The sequence below is a fragment of the Bactrocera dorsalis genome, chromosome 2 (assembly GCF_023373825.1).
Source record: "Bactrocera dorsalis isolate Fly_Bdor chromosome 2, ASM2337382v1, whole genome shotgun sequence".
NCBI lineage: Eukaryota > Metazoa > Arthropoda > Insecta > Diptera > Tephritidae > Bactrocera > Bactrocera dorsalis.
Genome location: NC_064304.1, coordinates 53521551 through 53538529, shown reverse-complemented (window position 1 = coordinate 53538529; position 16979 = coordinate 53521551). Strand labels below are relative to the sequence as shown.

The 16979-nt window shown below is 36.8% G+C and overlaps 2 protein-coding genes across 2 annotated transcripts in view; both read right to left on the bottom strand.

Annotated features, from left to right (window-relative positions):
* LOC125776319 (uncharacterized protein K02A2.6-like) overlaps window positions 1-16979 on the bottom strand; it is a 171111-nt gene that overhangs the window by 64390 nt on the left and 89742 nt on the right. The gene's annotated exons all lie outside the window — the stretch shown is intronic.
* The window catches only part of LOC125776342 (uncharacterized), a 54559-nt gene continuing 40115 nt past the window's right edge, over window positions 2536-16979 (bottom strand). The window contains exon 4 of the mRNA XM_049448093.1: window positions 2536-3069. The gene's annotated coding sequence lies outside the window, so the exon portion shown is untranslated. The remainder of the gene's footprint in view (window positions 3070-16979) is intronic.

The window sequence follows — 16979 nt, the reverse complement described above, 5'->3', positions numbered from 1 at the left end:
AACAGTATCTCTATCCTGTTACTATGCTTATTTGCGCATTTGCAAGACAAAGTACCGCAATATATGCCGCCTATGCGTCACCTGCGCCGAGCTTGACGCTCTGGCACATATACTTACTTACAAAATATTGCCAGTCCGGCATACGCATATACACTGACCTACAAAATAATTGTACTAGCGCCCCGATATATATATACTGTATATATGATATAACATCATAATATAGATCACACCTTTCACCATTTAAAACTTTCATACACATCTATCATGCATATATGTACATATGTTTGTATGTATGAATCATCTTGCTCTTGCAAAACTCTTGCACGGCGCACGAATTGGAGAATTTTCCACTTGGTGCAACGGCACAGTAATAAACACACTTAGAAAATTATTTGCAATGGCTGTAAAATATGTCAGAACAAAACCCATGTTTATTTTCGTACAATGACACGTCAAAATATAATTGCAACCCTGTGTTAGCTGTCATTTTATATAAAGAAATACTATATTACGCCGTTAAATTGATGAGAAAGGTAAGTTTTAAATAAATTATATAATTTCTATTTAAATTCTAAAGAATTTTTACAGTTTTCCATAAGAATGAATACTGAAGTTGCGCCCCCAGCGAAGAGGAAAAGATAGCAGCCAAACAAGACGTGGAAGGAGAGTGAGGTACACTCCATTATAGAGTCTTTAATGGAAGAGCCAGAATTTGAGGTAAATTTATACGTTTTTTTTTCGGTTTTCTATCTTTTCAGGCGCCAACTGCGCAATTGTTTTATAAACAATTTTTTAAAAATCGCAGATGGATGTCTAATGAGATCTGGTGCAGTGGAAGGTCCGGCATTTGAAGGCGCAGTGCCGTAAGGGACTACAAGATGAAGCTGACGGCAGAACCATCGAAGGTAAGTATTATATTGATACATATTTGAAATTTATTATAATAATGTAAAACATTTCTTACTAGTTTCAACAAAAATTGCTACAATGTGTCCAGCTGAGGGAAATAATTATTTGGATAACGGTTACCAACAATGCAACCGTTACTTCCTTCCTTTCTTCACCTCAGCTGTGTCTAGCTAGTCCTGCATTAGAATTCGAAATAGAATTCTTAGACGAGGAATATGTTCCTGTTGCGCCTTCGTTCACACCAATTTCTACACCGGTATCAACATACCAACGGTCAATTTGGCCCCCGAAATCATCCGAAATGATAAATTCGAAGAATAAAAGAAAATTCAGGAAAGAAAATTTGATATAGAGTTAAAAAAATTAGATATAGAATCAAAAAAAATATATATATATAAACTGACGAAAAATATGAGGTGTTATAATTAGAATTAAAAAAAAAGAGTGGTTATGTACGAAATTGAAAAAAAAAATTAAAATTAAAATAAAAATAGTTAAACATACTAAATTACGTATGTATTTATTTATGATTATTTAAGGCAGTAAGCTTATTTTTTAGGTTTCGTAAGTATGAACTTATGTAAGGAGCTATATCAAAAATACAGTTGGTATACTTAACACCACTCTGTATGTACCTAAGTTCTATAGGTTTCCACCTGATAAAAAGGTTATAGTCGATAAAAAAGTATAACGTACAGATATTGCTAATTAACGTTTTATTGATCACCAAACATTACTGTGTACAAAGATGATGGCAGCCAAATAGCCGATGCCTAAATTTGTAGAGAAACACACAACAACACAATTTTCATTCATGAACGCAAGCACATTTCCATGGATAAGATGATACGAAACTCTCGTATTGGTTCTCATTTTTCTCTCAAACGCGTTCCCTGATTATTTGACAGCGTTGGAGATCAGGGAATTTTGAACAGCTGATATAAGAAAAGCCGAGATGCCAGAAATAAACCGCTATAATTAATTGACAAAATCAGTGTGAAATGGAATTTCATTAAACTGTGTCAACATAAATTTTTATGTAAATTAGTTAATGATTTTGCAGTTTAACATTTATATATGCATTTTCAAAGTGTTTAATTTAGTGTTTTGTATAATTTAGCGAAAATTTCAATAATAATGAAGTTTGGGGTCAGAATATATATCCAATATATATGTAATTTATATTTTAAGTTATAGCAATTAAATATATATGTATATGTATTGAAAACATTTCTCTTGAATATGCGAAGTTTTTTATGAATTCTTTTATTTTTCTGTTTATTACTTATTTTAAATAGTTACATTTTCTAATCTAATATTTTTCAGCAGTGGCATCATTGGCAAATGTTATAAAAAATGCGAGTTTTGACAGCTCTCTCTCAAATCAAAGAGTCTCGTATCATAATTGTAAGTAGTAACCAGCATATTTGTTAACCATTGGTTACTTCTAACAAATTTATACGCTAACGTATTTTTACCGTTTTGCCACCATAACCAATTTCTATTCTTTTAAATAAAATTCAATATTTTCATATTATTTTGCTTTATTTAATTGTGAAAATGTATTTATTTAAACTAATTCAATAAAATTAATTAATTTTCGTCCATTCGGACGACGCTGTCTTTTAATTCATTGAATTATGTTAATGTCGTTGTACAAAAAAAAAAATGAAAAAACATGTAAAAACGAGAAAAGAGTGCAAAGAAAGTTAAATCAAAAATATATGTTGGACCTTTTGCAAGAAGCTATATAATTTGAGGTAAGTGAAAAGATAAAATTTCTGCTGTGAGCACTTATTGGCATCTTTATCCACAAGCAATTCGTGGTGACTGCAAACATTTTAACCCATTCATTACTTATTTATTTAACAATAATTTTATTATTAATAGGTAGCGAAAGTACACATTTTTTATAAAAGACTAATAGAAAAAACCGACATAGGCGCGACGTGGGAGCTGGTTCAGTTGAAAGTGCGGCGCTTGAAGGCCTCCTGTAAAACAGAGAGAAGAAATTCAATCTTCAACTGATCTTGTCAATGACGAAAATCTGCCACCAAGAAATGTAAAAAAAAAAATCAAAAAAACCAAAAAGTATCGCCGAAAAAATTAAAAAACAGGTTCTCCAATCATCTGCTGCATATCTTGTTGCTTTTCAAGCTGAAATGGAATGACAAAAAGAGAAACACGAAAAATATTACGCTTTAGGTAATAGAAGATTACAAGCAAAAATTTAATATAAGAACTGATTTGAAGTTGGAAAAAGAAGAGAGATTAAAAAAACTTAAATTGAAAAAGATGAACGCATACAAACTACATAATTTCAGCCTGCTTACAATCTTTTTTCACTCAAATCGTTATTTTTTACATGTTTCTATTAAACTAAATACTTGATTTAAAATATCGGTTTATTTTGTATACAATCATTTAATGTATAGATGTATTATATATATTATTTAAACACATTCACAGAACTCAGAAATTAATTAAAATACATTTAAGAAAAGATTAAATATATGGCTTGTCTTTTAATTTCTCCAACATTGTTGGGTGTATGGTCGTCAGGTTCAGTAAAACCTTCTGTAGTGGTTGCCGGATCTGAATATCATCAAACGATGTGAAACCATTACTAATTGAAACGTTGTGGAGAATACAGCAGGCAAGAAACCAATCGCTGCAAAATTTATGGTTTAACTTACGTATTCTAATTCGTACTTAATATTTGCTATGTCGTAAATTAAATGCGAATTTAGGCGTTTCTGTCCAACTGTCTTTTTTTTAATAATAATACTTAACTATTACCCTCCTCCCGCCCAACCGACGCGAGGGGCGCAATACGCAACCGAGCGGAATCAGTCGAGTCATAAAAATTTTAAGCTTTGCGATCTTGAGCTGCTCAGCTACAGAAACAAAAATTTCAATAGCCAAAATTAAGAATTAGAGTAAAGTCAGTTTATTATTTTTAAATGTTACTTGTTAAGAGATGAATTAAATGATTAGAACACTTCGGGAAATTACAAGTGATAATGATAAAAAACAATATTAAATAAAAATATACAAAAATTTAACAAGAAAAAACGTTAACTTCGCTTGCACCGAAGCTAAATACCAGATAAAGGATATGACGTGCTCATTTCAATCCATTGCTGTGAAGAAAAAATACTGCTCATTTTTCTTAAAGAGAAAACTTTTTCGATATACATATACGGGCATTACGCCAGCTTTTAGGATGACCAACCACGACATGTCAAATTAGTCATTTGTAGTCACAAACTATTTGTGATTTATAGTCTTCAATTGACGATTCTGCTAATTTATACTCGGTTCTATCAACATATCCGAAACAAATTTCTAAAAGTAAATTGTTATTAATTGAAACTCCCCATTAAAATATGTCTTATCTTTAATGTTCATAATTTCTTTAGCAGCTTCATAAATTAAAGAGTCAGCTATTTTTCCTTAAACTTTTTTCGGCATATTTAAATTGGAAATGTGACAATTTTAATTTCTTCTTTACCAATCAGCTGTGATTTAATGGCTTGCAAAAATTTTGGTAAAGGACCGGGTGACACGTTAGTAAATGACTCAGGAGGCGGAGTAATTAAAAAATTTTTCTATATAAGTATTATCCATCACTCTCACTTCCATAGCTGCCAATACTAACTGATGTGAACGTATACATATTTTGCATCAAAGTGTTTGCCTTTAATAGCACTGGCACAGTTCGGAATGTTCCACATATTAAAAAGTCTTCAACGATGCCTTTGTATTGAAACTCTGTTGGTTCGCTTCCAACAAGCTGGGAAAAGAATCCACCAGTTTACTTCACATGTCTCTAACATGATTTCGCGCACTGTTAACTTCTCTAATTTATTACTCCATGCAATACTCTGCATCGATACGCTTTTGAACAAATATCTAACACTTAGAAAAGAAGTGCATCTTTGTATGTACATACTATACTTGTGTATGTATTTGAATTTAAAATATACTATCAATGAATTTAGAGCAACGTTAACGAGAGCCTTTCCGCAATGATTGCCTTTTAGCTGATAACCATCCATGGCCCAGTTTTTATTGATTTATTTTATTGATTGATTTTATACCTTCTCTGCCTTGTTTTGTTTTTATACTTTTATACAATTAGGATACTCACAACATGTCATAAAGCATCACAAAATCATAAATTTGTATACTAGTTTAAAAAATTTTTGATTGATTACACATATACAAATACGTTTACGCAAATACAACTCTGAACGCTACGTTTTCGGATCGTTATACCTTATAATTTTATGAGACTATTAGGCTGTTCACGATAAGGTGGTTATCGGGTTATGTGGTTATGTGATTAAAAAAACAACAACAAAATGCGTTGTGACAAAATAACCAAAGTTGACCAACTTAGGCCCTTGTTTACAGATTATGTGGTTGTTTGCTTATTTCCAGTGTTAGGAAGTCGTTGGAATTTTACTAAATGGCAGCACAAAAAATAAATAAAACTAAGCGAATGGCATTTCCATTTAGATTTTCTTATTGGAAATTCTGCTATTATCAACTGTTTTTTGTTTACAATCAGCAAATTATGCAAGATGTCTGCAAATTTTATACAAAGAATTTTTTGAACCCTTAAAATTCGGATTATTTAATAAGCACATACCTTCAATAAAGTTCATTTCCTGAATAGCAGAACTTATTTTAAATTCGATTATTTTGCTTTTAAAACTTTGTTTAGGCATTCTATAAGTTGGAATTTCATTGAACTAAAATTGTAAACAATGAACAGCTGTTTGTGTAAAAATAAGCAAATAACCATACAACATAGGGCGCTCACGGAGCATAGAGGTTATTTTTAATCTAATAATCACATAACCCGATAACCACCTTACCGTGAACAGCCTATATGTGAAACCACTAAATGTGTAAAAATCGCATAAACTTAAAAATATTTCATCAATCTTCGTCTACTTCCATATTGCTGTCGACTTGACTAACAAAATTTTATGAAATGTTAAACAAAAGAGAATAGTTAACTAATAAATTTTTGTCTTCTATTTGGTAATCACTCACACGCAGTTCCTCTCATTAACATATACAACGAAGCTTGTTTATAAAAATCGCAAACATTTTTTTATGCGCTCTTAATGTAAATTTAACTTTCAGAACTATTAGAAGGTTTAAAACAGAACTCATAAATGTATGTTGCTATTTTAGATAATATGAATAACAAGAATTATTTGTTGGTTTTATTTATTATTTGAAAAATAATTTTACAACAAGTAATAATAATACCTAGATTTATAAAAAGTTTAAATTCGTCATGTGCCATGATCAGCGGTCGAATAAACATACTTAGGGGTTTCACATAGTCTCATAAAGTTATAAGTTATAACGATCCGATAACATAGCGTTCAAAGTTGTATTTGCGTAAACTTATTTTAGTATGCAATCCAACAACAAATTGTTTAACCTAGTGTAAAAATTTATAATTTTATGATTTTACTATGCTTTATGACACGTTGTGAGTACCCCAACTGTCAGGTGCTGCTCAGTAATGAGCATAAGCAAGAAGTTGTAAACTCGAATAAAGAGTAATAAGAGTTAAGTTGTTTAAATTAGCAAAAAGATAAGTGTATCGGCAGTACATTGGGACTTTTATTTAACAATCCAGTAATTCATAGCGTTAAAAGGTAGACGAGTTACCGAACAATCCGTCACAATATATGTATGTATATGAAATTACAAAACATCTCTTAATAAAGCTACATAATGACATAGTCTAGCAATACCATATGTGAGGTTTAATTTGGGATATAATCCCAGAAAAATCACGGCAACAGAAATTCCAATGCATTGAAAGACTTAATACAGAAACTAACACATACACACCGTGCAACTCATAAGCCCAATGTGTGAGAAAGAATGAACAATCACAAGTACACATGAGTTTCGGTTATGTGAAGTAGCAAACATAGACCCCTGGGGTACTGCTTACAAAATATATATGTCGAAGTTCAAAAATATGTCACCGCAGAGAAAGAACCCATTGTTTATATGGAAAGTCCTCCAAGCATTATTTCCTATGCTAAGCGAAACGAAACTACAAAATTACCCCAATTAGCCACGAATGATGAATTCTTGACAATTAAGAATTCATCAACCAAAAAAACAAACATCTGGATAACCTCTGGCTTAAAAGCAATGATAGCATAAATGGTTTGCCACCATGAGTTTAGAGTTTGCTGAGCAGAAAACGGAAGTCTTGTTCATAAGCACAAGGAAGGTGGTAGAAAGGGTAAAGGGTATAATGATATTGGATTCCAAATAAAAATTTATTTAATACCTGGCGTAAACTTCGGGGAAAGCAAGCAAACAATATATCTAATGCTCTATTAAGAATAATGTCAATACGGGCTGCATGCGTTCCAGCCGAAGAGCTTTAATAGCAAAACCAATGAGTTCGGTAATATTGTATGCATATCGACACTAGATATAAAAATGTATTCAAAATAAATAAACGCTGTGCAAAGGCTCCCTGCTTTACTAGTAACAAGAGCTTACGAACGATATCAAACGACGCTGTTGAAGTTCAAACTAGTATGTCGCACATTGATATCCAGGAACACATGAATTCGTGTGATTGAACCACCTATCAGAGCCAAAAGTAGGCGTAAAAACAGAGAGAACCAAAAGCATCAGAATATGGCAGTAATAGTGGTAAATCTCAACCAAAGGACGGTGGACCCACAGCCTAATGGCGAACATCCATTCATGCATAGGTAGACAACATGGGGACCTAGACTTCCACCTAACTGAATACTGATACTGAGTAGACATAAATGCTTTAGCAGCTATCTGCTCCGAATTTATCACGACCTTGGTCCGCTCTGTCCGATGTGTGCAGAGTGCATAGAAGAGCATTGAGCATGTATTTTTTCAATAGCCTCGTTTTTCAAATGTAAGGGAAAAGCTAAAAACTTCACTCTCATCAAAGCATCAGCTCTAATTATGACAAAATTAAGACATATACAGTATACTCGTATTAGGCGTTAGTAAGTCTGTATGATAGATGAAATTTAAAGTCTTTCTCTCTCCTATGAAGAAATACTTAATCCGATGGATCTGTGGGAAAGATATGAGTTGGAAGTAGGTTATATTTAGCGGATAAAAGTTCCGCAGTCCGGCTTTCGATGCTTCCTCCTATCATCCAAAAAAAGAGTTTCGGTTATAATTATGAATTGAATTACGCTCGTTGGAATGCCGAGGAAATCTTTGCAATTAGGTGAGAATTTCTTTTGCTATGCATAAGTTCTATTATGTGAAAAATAAAAATTGTAAAGAAACTTCCATTTTATTTAATAAATCTCATTTTGGGGAATAAAATTATGAAATTGAAGCATACTCGTATTACCCAGCTGGGTATTTGTTAGCAAACGTGTCCACGTCTTCTTATCACACTTCCGCATACGATAAATTATTTGTAGGCAAAAAACAACACATTCCCATTTGATGTGCAATGGTTTTCTCGGTCTATCCAATTATAAATATGGCATGATGTCTTGTTTTAAGCCACCTCTTATGGCCAGTTCAGATAGAACTTTTACTTCGCTTGTGTCAGACATTTTTTTTACAGAAAAGTTCGATGGACGCATTTGTTTGTTCAACTCTCATCTTTATATGCTTTCCAAGTAATAAGACCCTTTTGTTTTATGCGCTTCATTGTTTCTCTATGAACTGGTACACCAGGTTACATACATACAGTGGACCAATAAAGTTTACATAGTTCTATTAAATTACGACGCGTTTATTTGTTTTAAAATGAATACATTTTTTGTGATTTATTTCTATCCATATCAAGATATGTATATTTAACAAATATACTTAGCATATCAAAATTTTTTTTTTTATATACACAAATAAAAAAAAATTAATGCTAAAGTTTAAAATGCCCCCAATTTGCATCAAAAAAGTTTACGTACACCAATGATTATTTATATAAATCAAAAGAAATTACAATAGTTTTAGCGGTTCTTGGCCTACATTTTGTTGATATCGATTGTCGTCTGGTGAGCGACGCCGATATAGTGAATATCCATCTTTTCTAGTTTGTGTTTCCGAAAGAAAAGCACGGGGATAGTGTTTCGTGCATTTATTGTAAGGCATACAAACCGAAAAGGGATTGTAGTGTCTGCAAAGTCCATGAATCATGTTGGTTTTCATCACTTCGTATAATACTGAATCTTTGTCTGCATCAGGAATTTCCGCAGAAATGACTTCATCAATTTGATCTGGTGTAACAACCATCCACCATCCAAAGAAGAATATGTACGTGCGACAAACCTCTCTTTTGCCACAGAGTACATCTAGCATCTAACAGCACCACATATACATACATTACTCCAAGATAAAGTCCATGAAACATCGTAACTGTTGTTTGAAAAGTTGTGCTGTGACATCGTGACGATCGCTTGCTGATTGACCTCGATCCATAATTCCTCACGTATGTCATCGCATCCTGGGAGTACTTCTTGCCTTGCCTTGCCTTGGGCTGCCATACGTTGATGGCAAAAAGAACGCAGACCGATATTATAGCAAGCGACCGAAATTGAACGATTCAAATAATTTATAAATCAAAATATTGAAAAAGAAAACACACAAAAATATACAAAAAAATTTGTATAAAAAAAGTTACTTTTTGGAATTGTCCAATTTTCCGACTTTTCCTCACGAAAAGATACTGTTTTTTTTATTTCCAAACCTTCCCCGAGCCGCAGAGAACAACCTCTGAAAATTTCATCAAGATTGGTGCAGCCGTTCTCTTAGCGTTACTAACCAACAAACATTCATTCGTTTGTATGAGAAAAAGAAAAGGGCTGTTTTTAGGGGGTTTCCGGCAACTATTTAAAATTTTCTTGCCATAAAAACCATTCTTGAACCTCAACGAACATTTAGAAAAAAGAATCGATCAAATTGGTGCAGGCGTTGTTGAGTTATGCGCTTAGCAACACATTTTGCGATTTATTTATATATCTTAATATATAAAAATCACGTGTCACGTTGTTTGATTTCGATGGACTCCTAAACTACTGAGCCGATTTTAACACTGTGTGCAGTTTGGTCCAACTTGAAAGATAGGATAGTTTATAACTCTCTTTATAGTCGCATTATTTAGTTATTGCAAATTATTTGTTTATTATTAGCAAAGAGCTATCCACCAGTTGGTAGCGCTAACAGCGGTATTTAGTAAGTGCGGTATGTTACAGTAGATGGCGCTACATTTCTAGCAGCTGGCGGTGTTTTATCAATTTCAATAGTAAATTTTCATGGATTTAGGCTGTCATAACAAAAGCTGCCACTTGCTAAAAACATTAAATGAAAATGCGTTGTTTGAAGTTTATATTATTTGAGGTAAAGTTATACGAGTCTATTAGCCCTGACAGACGAGCAAAATTAATGCGCCTTAAGCAACGCTAATGCGAATAGAAATTTTATGGTGACAGACGGCAAGCTTGTGCATTTAGACAGCTGATAGTGAAATTTGTTTCTTTATTAAAAAAAAAGTGAAATAAAAATGAATAAGATAAATTATTAAAAGAAATTTTGGTAATTTTGGAAAATCAATATAAATTTAACGAAAAAAATCATTTATTATTATCTACGTTTAAAGATAATAGAGTTAATAGCATTAATTGATTGTAATGCGGAAAAATTGTGCAAAAAAGTTAAGAATATTGGAAAAATGGATAGCAAAAGAGCGACATCTGTCAATAAATAGCAAAAATCGGCCATTTTTGAGCAGTGTTGCCTACTCAAATTTAGTAAAATCAACCAAATGCACGAAATTCATGTGCATTACAAACTTGCACAAGGGATATCTCAGCTCAAATACCGTATTTGTGTAAAGTTTTATTCCGCTATCATCATTGGTTCCTAATATGTATATATATTATACAGAGAAGGCATCAGATGGAATTCAAAATAGCGTTATATTGGAAGAAGGCGTGGTTGTGAACCGATTTCACCTATATTTCGTACATGTCATCAGGGTGTTAAGAAAATATTATGTACCGAATTTCATTGAAATCGGTAGAGTAGTTTCTGAGATATGGTCCATAAGTGGGCGACGCCACGCCCATTTTCAATTTTTAAAAAAAGTCTGGGCGCTGCTTCCTTCTGCCATTTCTTCCGTAAAATTTAGTGTTTCTGACCTTTTTTGTTAGTCGGTTAACGCACTTTTAGTGATTTTCAACATAACCTTTGTATGGGAGGTGGGCGTGGTTATTATCCGATTTCTTCCATTTTTAAACTGTATATGGAAATGCCTGAAGGAAACGACTCCATAGAGTTTGGTTGACATAGCTGTAGTAGTTTCCGAGATATGTACAAAAAACTTAGTAGGGGGCGGGGCCACGCTCACTTTAAAAAAAAAATTACGTCAAAATATGTCCCTCCTTAATGCGATCCTTTGTGCCAAATTTCACTTTAATATCTTTATTTATGGCTTAGTTATGAAACTTTATAGGTTTTCGGTTTCCGCCATTTTGTGGGCGTGGCAGTAGGCCGATTTTGCCCATCTTCGAACTTAACCTTCTTATGGAGCCAAGAAACACGTGTACCAAGTTTCATCATGATATCTCAATTTTTATTCAAGTTACAGCTTGCACGGACGGACGGACAGACGGACGGACGGACAGACAGACATCCGGATTTCAACTCTACTCGTCACTTTGGTATATATAATCCTATATCTGACTCTTTTAGTTTTAGGACTTACAAACAACCGTTATGTGAACAAAACTATAATACTCTCCTTAGCAACTTTGTTGCGAGAGTATAAAAACAAAAACGGTTATATGTGGTATATGGAAGTTGGTGTAGTATCGACCAGATTTTATATTTTTTCTCAATACCATTACCATACTATTAATTGTCACATACTAAAAAACCAATCATATAGAGTAAAGACAGGCGGATTTTCGAAAATCCTGATATTAGTTATATAGGGGGTAAGTGAAATTTTTGCTAAAATTTATCTATTTTAGGCACAAAGATACACTGTTATGAGTAAAACGCGTTTTTTTTCATTTTTATAGCGATAACTCACATGTTGGTCGATATATGCGGTACAAAGTCAACCGGAAGTTCGATTATCTTTATATTAGGTACTTAAACAGTTTTTGTTGGATTTGAACTATTTTTGGTCAATATGTAGCATACATACACTAAAGGCATAATTCGTGCAAAGTTGAATCCCGTTATACTAATTACTTCTTGATTTGTGTACTGAAAACTGATACTGATCTTCCCATGGCGTGGTTATTATCCGATTTCGCTCTCTTTCACAATGTGACAAAGAAAGTAAAAATAAGGCTACGTACCAAATCGAAATCAGTCAGTCGGGTCCCGAGATATGGGATTTCACAAAATGTGGGAGGCGCCATGACCAATTTTCTCCTATAAAGCCCTTTCATATCATTTCGGGGGTAAAATTTAATGACTCTGCCGTATTTATTTACTGATTTATAGCGCTTTTAATAGTTTTTAACAGAACCGGGATTATCATCCGATTTCACCCATTTTCACATTATCGATATAAGTTTTTATAAGATTTGTACTCAGCAAATTTGATTGTTGCAGCCTAAGTGGTTTAAGATATATCTATATTAAACTTATTAGTGAGCGGGGCCACGCCCACTTTTTCAAAAAATTTTGCCCACAGATGCCCCTTGCTATTACGATCCCATGTGCCAAATTACAGTTTTAGATCTTAATTAAGTGCTTAGTTATGGCACTTTGTAGGTTTTCGGTTAACACCCACATAGCAAGTTTCATCAAGATATCTCAATTTTTATTCAAGATACAACTTGCACGGTCGGACGGACCGACAGACAATCAACCGTATTTCAACTTTTCTCGGCATCTTGATCATTTTTATATATATAACCCTATATCTATCTCGATTAGTTTCAGGTGATACGTACAATCGGTAGGTGAACAAAACTATAATACTATGTAGCAACTGGTTACAAGAGTATAAGAATATAGTTGAACTGCTCTAATTATCCTAATCGTCAGCTGATGCAGGGTTGCGTGTTTGAAACTTATTATTCTTATATATTCTTAAAACTTCAAATAAAATATTTTAATTCTAATATTATTTATTTTATTTTTATTTACAACCTATTTATAAAAAAACTTTTGTGTATGTGTCGGTTGGCACCAGGGGCTGCACAAGCTGCCAATATGTGCCGATAAAAGATCGGCCATCTTATTATGTATAAGGAGGCAGTCTCTCAGGTGGGGAGGTTTGGAAGGGAGCCAGAATGGAGGCCGTGGACAAAGCGGATCTTCCTCCTCGCCCTAGGGCTCGCGTCTGGCTACCAGCCGAACCTTTCATTGCGAATGAGATCGAGGAAATCCTCAGGTACTGCAACCCCTCACTTGCCACGTATGACTGTAGGATTATAAGGCTGGAGGTTAATCTGAAGGCTCCCTTGGTTTTGCTGAGAGAACCGATGAAACATATCGGCAGGCGCTGATAATGCTTAACGCGGAGTCCATCGGTCCTCTCAGTAAAACCAAAGGAGCCATCAGCTATGGGTTCGAAATGGTAAAGCTGAAGATGCACCCGACGGATACCAGGGCTGATGGCAACCAAGCTGCAGATGCGGCCCAAAACTCTCGGACGTGGCGAGTTCTGGAGGAGGTTCGTTGATCGCCGACTCCGTCTTTAGCCTCGAACATTTGTTTGGGAAGGTGAGGTCCATCATGCCATGGGCGCTTAACTGGCGCTCCTGGAGCAGAGTCTGAAGGATGAAATTCCTCCAGATTAACCTCCAACATGCAAAGGCGGCCTCCGCCAATCTACTGCTTTGTCTGGAGCAGGACGAAGCCGATGTCGTCCTGATCCAGGAACCGTGGCTAACAGGTAACGGGATCTCTGGATTGAGGACGAAGAGCCATATGCTGCTGGTGACCAAGGATACAGGTAGAAAGAGAACCTGTATGCTGGTCAGAAATGAACTAACGGTATTTCTTTTACCTAATTTCAGCAACGCTGACGTAGTGACAAAAAAACTGGAGTACGACACCGGAAATGTCTGGCTTATCTCCACGTATATGCCTCACGACGATTAGCTGCAGCCACCTCCCGTATTGCTAAGGAGGACCTTGGCTGAAGCGTCCCGAAATGGTGACGGCGTCGTCATAGGTTCGGACGCCGACTTGTGACACTCGATCTGGGGGAGCTCGGATATCAATACTAGAGGTGAGTCGCTTTTTATTTATTGTCAACAAAAATCTTCGCATCTGTAATAGGGGAAATTCGCCAACTTTTGTGACCGCAAGCAGGGAAAAGGTTCTCGACCTTACCCCAGTCTCACACGCGATTGCCCCGCTGAACTCAAACTGGAGGGTTCTCGACGACCACTCCTTTTCTGATCACAGGTATATCGGGTTTAGTCTAGTCGGAGAAAGTCCTAGGAACATGGACTGGGAAGGTTACCGCAGAAGGCTTCGGCAAACTCTCCCACGTGCAACGGGGGTGGACGCGTTGGCCACCGCCGATGTGGTGGATGGATGGGTCTTCAGCTCGGCGTGCAATATTGCACTGGAGAGCTCCTGTCCACTGAAAACACCGAAGGGCAGAAACCACAATGGTGGACTATGGAACTCTCGTAAATTAGGCCGTTTAACAGGACCCGTAGGAGTGGGATATATGACGATTGGGCGCTGTATAAAACAGGACTTTCGACATACATGTCCGAGCTAAAAAAGGCTAAGGGAATCTCGTGGAAGAGCTTATGCGAAAAAGTGGAGGGCTCTCGATTCAGGCGCATTCTCGCAAAAAACCAGTACTCCTGGGTTATCGCAAGGACGTAAATGGGAAGTGAGCCCTGAGCAGTGAAGAAACACTTCAGATGCTCCTTGATGCTCACTTCCTTAGCAACACGTCCTCTGCGGAGGTATCTCTCGGAGCGTTGCATGTTGACTGCACGGCCTTTGCCGATCTTCTGGATGAGCGACACTTGACATGGGCGATCAATTCGTTCAAGCCCCCGGGACCGGTCGAAATCATACCAGCGCAGCTGCAACACGCTGTTATGATACCTTAACAGCTGGTTGGCACCGATCTGTGCGAACTGCATCAGATTAGGTAATATCCCGGGGGCTTGGAAACGAGTCAGAGTTACGTTCATCCTGAAAGCAGGCAAGGGCTCCCACGTTACGGGCAAGGATTTCAGGCCCATCAGCCTCTCCTCCTTTTTGCTTAAAACTTTGAAGAGACTGATGGACTGGTGTTTTAGGGAGGCGCGTTCGAGGGACTATCTACTGGGAGCGCAACATGCATATCGTAAAGGAAGATCAGTAGACACTGCCCTGCACACTATCGCGTCGTGGCTTGAGGAAGCTATTGAGGTTAAGGACTTCGCTGATGGGACCTTCGTTGATATTGAGGGAGCTTTCAATAATGTCCTGCCGGAGGCAGTCGTAACTGCTCTAGACGGTCTTGGGGTTGAATCGAACCTCAAGCATTTCATCTTCAGTCTTCTATGTGACAGAGTGGTCGAAACAGAATGGGGCAGGGCGCGCGAGCGGCGAAGTGTGAGGAGGGGAACCTCAGGGTGGGATTCTTTCTCCTCTTCTATGGATCCTAGTCGTTAACGACCTTCTCAAAAAACTACAGGATTTTGCCTATCAGGTGATTGCCTATGCGGAGGATCTGGCACTGTCAAAAGAAAGTTTCTTAGCACCGTGTATGAGTTGAGGCAGGTATATCTCAGCGTCGTAACAAAATGGGCGGTTGGAAGTGGATTGGCCATCAATCCAAATAAAACAGAAATGGTTTTATTTAGTAGAAGATACAAGATCCCGGTGGCGGCGTTGTCGCTAGTGGGAGGCATTCGCCTGCAACCGGCGGATACAGTGAAGTATTTAGGGCTTATCCTGGAAGCCGAACATCGGGGAGAGAGCATAAAATGCATCAATTACCCTATACTGCTGTAGAGGAGCCATTGGCAAGATGTGAGAACTCTCACCGAAGGTGGTCCTCTGGCTCTATGACACCATAGTCAAGCCCATAATGTTCTATGGAGTCTTTATGTGGTGGAGGGCTTTACAAAAGACCACACTTGCAAAGAAACTAGAGAGCGTTCAACGGGCTGCGGTCATCAGCATGTGCGATGCATTAAGGTCTACCCCAACTATTGCACTTAATGCAATTTTTAACATAATGCCCGTGGACATCGCCGGAAGGTGTATGGCCGCAAAAGTGGCTATTAGGTTCAGGGAATCTGGGTACCTAAAGGAGCGTGTATCTGAACACTCAGATATCCTCACAAGCTTTGACTGCATACCGGATCATTCGGATCATGGAGTTGCCATATCGAACTTCGGCGGCTCCTTCTTTACCCATATACCGACGAGATAGTTATGGGCAGTAGGCTTCTTTACGGATGGGTCAAAGCTTGGAGGGAAGGTTGGTGGAAGGGGTTTACTGTCGGGAGCTATCCATCAAATCCAATTTCAAACTTTCCGACTATTGCAGTGTCTTCCAGACGGAGGTTGCAGCCATCAAGGTACCAGCAGATTTGCTGCTCCGGAGAGTGTCCATCTTCAGAGAAGTGACCATTCACTCAGATAGCAGAGCGGCGATACTAGCCTTGAACTCATTCACAGTGCGTTCAGGATTGGTCGAAGAGTGTCTGGCGTTACTGTCTCTGGCGGCGAGAGTTTTTTTTATAAGATTTGCATGGGTGCCGGGCCACAGCGGAATCGCAGGTAACTTCAAAGCTAATGAACTGGCAAGAAAAGGCACCCTAGAATCGTTATTGGTAGAATGGGAACGGCTCGGTGCTCCTGCATCCTCTTGTGTTTTACTACTGGATAGCCTCGCGAATGCTTGGTCAACGCTGGGCCAGCATTGGTACTAGTCCCCTATTGGCATACATGCAGTAAGACTGGGAATTTTACAGAAGATGCGGTAGAAACTAGCCAGCACTTCCTTAAATAAAAACAAAATGTTTCTCATAATAAATATATTTTTAATATAAACATTTGGAAACACACTT